This window comes from Saimiri boliviensis, chromosome Y, assembly GCF_048565385.1.
Source record: "Saimiri boliviensis isolate mSaiBol1 chromosome Y, mSaiBol1.pri, whole genome shotgun sequence".
Lineage (NCBI taxonomy): Eukaryota > Metazoa > Chordata > Mammalia > Primates > Cebidae > Saimiri > Saimiri boliviensis.
This window is the reverse complement of record NC_133471.1, coordinates 18,559,661-18,565,660: the sequence shown is the minus strand read 5'-3', so window position 1 is coordinate 18,565,660 and position 6,000 is coordinate 18,559,661.

Below are 6,000 nucleotides of genomic sequence, written 5' to 3'. Positions count from 1 at the left end.
TGTTATATATTATACACTTAATAGGATGTCATGTAACCCAAAATTCCTAGAGAATAATTTTAATATACAATACAAGAAAGGAAATCACACACACAAAATTAAAATAATTAATAAATGGCAATTATTGTCATTAATAATAAAGAAATATATTTCAAATCCATGTTTCTTTAAACAAATAGGCTCCTAAGTGGTGCATCATTCTTAAGAAAAATAAAAGTTTACTATGGACATATTAAGTGGCAAATAATAGATGTATCTATATCATGAGGAAAAAAGAAAAGACACAGATATTATAATTTGGAATTCTTCATTTCTGCTTAGTAAACACTAGTGTCCTTGAGAAAAATTTTTTATTGTTATTGTTTTGTTGTTATTGTTTTTGAGTTGGAATCTCACTATTGTGCCCAGGCTGGAGTGCAATATCACAAACTCCACTAACTGCAACCTCCACCTCCTGGTTCAAGTGATATCTCCTGCCTCAGCCTCCTGAGTAGCTGACAGTAAAGGTGTGTGCCACCAAGCTCAGCTAAGTTTTGTGTTTTTAGTAGAGACAAAGTTTTGCCATGTTGGCCAGGCTGATCTTGAACTCCTGACCTCGTGATTCAGCCAGGTCAACCTCCCAAAGTGCTGTGATTACTGGTATGAACCACTGTGGACCACTGAGGGAATCTCTTTAATAATGGAGTAAATAAGCTTAAATTTTCCCAAACCTCTTTAATAATGGAGTAAATAAGCTTAAATGTAAGTATTTTAAGTATGCATTCCCAACAAGTACATTGCAAGCATATTGTTTCAAGACAAGGGAGATCAAACATTCTTTTTCAAGCATCTAACCATTTATAATAATACTTTTTTTTAATTTAAAATGACATGACATTATGATGAAAGAAGATAAGATATGAGACAGTAAAAGAAGAGTTATCTAATGGGGGAAGGTAGATAATGGGAATAAAACTATAAACTTTACAATGGCTATATTTTGTAACAAGTATTTTCTTCCCTATAGCTCAGTCATGTGTATTTAATTTTTCTGTTTTTCCTTTTTCTTTCTTTTGTTTTTGATTTTTTTTTTGTGTGTGTGTGCGCCTGTGTGTGTGTGTGTGTGTGTGTGTGTGTGTGTGTGTTTGAGAAGTAGTGTTCTATCAACCCTGTTAGCATTCAGTGGCAGGATCTGGGATCAGTAACAATTTTCCTACCTCATCCTCCCAAATAGCTGGAATTATAGACAGCTGCCACCACACCCAATTAAATTTTTGCTTTTATTTTTAGTAGATAGGGGTTTTGCCATGTTTTTGCCAGACTGAGATCAAACGTTTGATCTCAGGTGAAATCCATGCCATAGCCTCCCACAGTGCTGGAATCACAGGCATGAACCATCCTGCCTGGACTTCTTGGATTTTTTTAAGGAAATGCTCAATACTGTATCTCCTGCTTACATACTATGTTGGCCAAAATGATCTCAATATCTAGACCTCATGATTCAACCCCCTGAGCTTTACACTGAGATTACAGGCATGAGCTACCACAGCTGGCTTTTTGTTTTGCTGTTGTCATTGTTGTTGTTGTTAATATTCATCTATCAACTGTCTACTCACGTCAGTGTCTTTGATAGAAGAAAAGAGACGAGGTATAGAACAGCTAGATCAATCCCTGACCTTCACAAAATAAAACAAGAGATAGAATCATTGAACATATTATGATTATTAACTTGCATTATAGAAAATAGTAAGTTCTGAGACATAAACAGATACCACAAGATCTAAATTCATGGAGGGAAGGTAGACAGCTCCCTGAGAGTACTCTACTTTTACCTAAGAATAGGAGGCATTTAAACCAGGGTCCAAATTGAAAAATAGAGCTGTAACACATTTTTCAGTTTTTTTGGTTTTTAACATTTTTCTCTCTTGTTCTTACTATGCAAGGATTTGCTTTCTCTGAGACAGTTGTGTCTGCAGGGCAGCTAAGGCTAAGCTCCCAGCTCAGAAAGACTATTTTGTTAGGGCAATGATGAAGCTCAGAAACTTGAAATCAGGCAGTTCTGGTTTGACATCCCAGCAACATACGCAATAGTGGTGTGGCCTTGGGTAAGTCAGTTTATCTCATTTAACTTATGTTTTCTTACTTGTAAGCAAGTGTAATTCTATCTTATAGTTAAACTGTTGCTATATGTACAGACATAAATTTATAAAATATTTTTCTTTTCACTCTAATATTCATTGAAAAAAATTTAACATTAATTAATGTATGTATATTTTGAGACAGAGTCTCAGTGTGTCACCAGGAAGGAGTACAATGAATGGCATGATCTTGACTCACTGCAACCCCTGCCTTTTGGTTTGAAGGGATTCTCCTGCCTCAGCCTCTTGAGCAGCTGGGGTTGTAGGTGCACACCACCACACACAGCTAATTTTGTATTTTTCATAGAAACAGTGTCTTACCATGTTATCTAGGCTGGCCATGAACTCCTGACCTCAGGTGATCTAATGGCTCTACCTCCCAAAGTGCTGGGATTACAGGCAGGAGCCATCATACCCCACCTATTGCAAGAAATTTAAGAAATTTATAAAATTCTGACTAGCATTAAAAAAAAGATATTTTTATATTATATACAGATACGGGCTTTAATATGTTCAAAAGTTTTATTATTTGTTATGTTTTCTGATTAATGTGTTCTTCACTTTCTGGTTTCTGCCTAAGTTCTTTCACTTCAGGGATATCCATCAATTAAAGCTAAATTAACTTAAAGTATGCCAAAAATCACCTTAGGCACTGTCACTGTGATTAACTCTTTGTCTCTGGGAAAGCATTTATTGGCCTGCTAGTGTTACTATCTAAATATATACATATAGTTATTGTTTTTATAAGAATTTTATATATATATATGTATATATATATATAAGTTTTTTTTTTTTTTTTTTTTTTTTTTTACCATGTTTCCAGTCTCAAACTTTGAGCTCAGGTGATACACCTGGCTCAGCCTCCAAGTGTTGATATTACAGGAATGAGCCACTGCACTGCCAGAATATTTTCACTTCTTTGAATTACATCATGTAAACCTCACAGAGCTATAGTTTCTGTATCTGTAAAATAATCACAATATTGAAACTTTCTTAAGGAGATGGCAGTGCATAGAAAATAATACATCAGGAGCAGGCAATAGAATTTCTGGCATACAGTAAATTAAAACATGTTCCTAGTGATATCATCATAATCATCATTTCCATCATAATTTCTTAGAAACATAGAAATGACAGATTAAGAGTAGTTAACAGTGGAATATGAGAAAAGGGCTTGACTTAGTTCTTGTGTATTCAGCTGGTAGAGCTTGGAAACGTGGTTGGAGCTTAATTTTTTGAAAAAAAAATTATTTAACATGAACTGAAATACCTTACTTTTGAGCTGTGTTCTATACATAACCAGTGATGACAGGGGTAACTGTGTTACTTTAAAACATATCTGTGCCAATTTTCAGTTCACGAGAGTTATAAACATCTACTGTGGAACATGCAGAAAAAACAAATTGCAAACACTAAAGTTTACCTATTAATTTTCTCCAGAAATGGCACAATCAGTAATAATAAATACCACACCAATCCAAAATACAAAACTTCAGGGTGCTCAAGTACTAAAAGGTAGTTTTTTCAATGTAAAAATATCTAGTCACAGATAACAGTGTCAGAAATAGAACATTAGCAATTAGAGATTCCTGATGTAATAAAACAGGTTTATGAGAGCTACTACCTGCTTTCTGGAATGATCAGATAGATAGTCCAATAATAATAATAAAAAAAAACTAACAAGCAAACAAACAAAATGTATTGCTTTCAGACAGATCCTGTAACAACATGAAAGAAAACTGAAAAGATCAACAAAATAGATATACCACTAGCCAGACTAATTAAAAAGTAAAAATAGAAGATTCAAAATGATGCAATAAAAAATAGTAAGACATCACCACCAATCACACAGAAATACACTACCATCAGAGAGTACTACAAAGGCCTCTATGCAAACAAACCAGTGAATCTAGAAGAAATGAGTACATTCCTGGACACTTACCTCCTCCCAAGACTAAACCAGGAAGAAGCTGAATTCCCAGAGACCAGTAATAAGATCTGAATTTGAGGCAAGAATTAATAGCCCACCGTCCAAAAAAACTCCAGGATCAGACTGCTTCACAGACAAATTTTACAAGAGGTACAAAAAAAAGGTTGGAGCCATTCCTTCTGAAAATATTTCAAACAATACAAAAAGAGAGACTCTCCCTATCTCCCTTTATGAGATATTTTTCAAGTGGACAGATAAAGTAAATCACATTTCAAATTATCACTTGAACGTCACAGCAAACAGATAATGTGTCATTTAAAGGGATGAGATATAAAGAATACTCTTGTAAATAGAGAAGAGCACAATAAAGTGCCCATTTTTACCTATGAGTAACATACCTGCTAGAAAATATAGGTATCAGGTGCAGATGATATAATTATTTAACTAGGAGTGTCATCAAAGCTTGTTTCCTAAATCATGTACCACTAGGAATAAAATGTTAAGAAATGAAAGATGTTGCTTTTAAAGACAATTGTTAAATACCTAGTAAACAGACTAAGTAAGAGCAGAAAGAAAACAAAATGAGTTAAAGCTACTAGATACCCACAAAAAAAGGGAAAAAATAATTGAAAGAATAAATGAAGAGAGGCAGCACACATGGAAAAAAAAAAGAGTGGGAATGAGGCAAGAGGGTAGAGAGAAATATTACAGAAGTAGCTGAGTATAAAAGAAAGTATAAAGGAAAGCATGAAAAAATAATGACAGATGCATCTGAATTACTGGGCTTTGTGATTCAAGAAAAGTACATCCAACATTATAAGAAATATAACCCATTCTTTCCTCAGCAATTCACGCATTGAATATAACATTAAAGCAAATTGCACTCTTCTGCCTCTCCCAACTACTCGCTTCTCCTCTAGATTCCCAAGATGACCTCTACGGTTTATTTTTGCAAAACACTCATGAAAATATCTACACAGAAAAGAGTCTCAGAGTTTAGAATAGGGACTTTCAGAGTCTGTAATTCAAGGTAGAAAGTGAAAGTAAAGTCAAGAGTTACTGAACAATATTTCAGGAATGTTTTAGTGATTAAGTGAACTTGCTTCTCATACTCACATAGATTGTGCCTCACTGATCTGAGTAACAAAGATTTATATCCCTTTGAGACTTCACTTGAACATGAAGCACTTTCTCCTGGTATTTAACTGCATGCTGAAATTTGTAATATGTGAATAACAATTAACCATTGTCATATCCCATTGCTAGGTAACCGCTTTGCTTCCCTTAAAATCAGGATTAAGGGAGGGAGTTTCTAGGTTCAATACATGAGAAAAGCAACACTTGGAGTCAATAAATTTATATTAAGACTCCCCACTGAGACAGTCAGAGAGCAAGAAATTTGAAGTAGCTGATTCTAGAAGATAAAGGGTTGCTCCTACATATCTTTTTTATTTGCCATTTCATTGATTTAAAACTTGTTCAAACATTAATACTGTCATTCACCACTTTAAACAGCACCATTTCTGATCTCATTTTCAACACTGCTTTCTTTGTAATTTATCATTTCCAAGCTTCACATCCACTTCTTTTTATCTTTAGCTTAGTTTTATTTTAGAGGTAGTTTCACTCTTGTTCCTAGCTGAACGGCAATAGCACAATCTCGGCTTGGTGGAACACCTACTTACTGGGTTTAAGAGATTCTGCTGCCTCAGCTTCTGAGTAGCTGAAATTATAGGCATATGTCACCACTGCTGATTTTTCTTTCTTTTATTTATTTTATTTTTTATTTTGTGTGTGTGTGTGTGTGTGTGTGTGTGTGTGTGTGTGTGTGTTTTAGTATTGACAGGATTTCATCATGTTAGGCAGCCTGGTCTTCAACTCCTGATATCATGTCATCTACCTGTATCAGCCTCCCAAAATGCTTCAACTACCATCATCAGCTACCATGCCTGG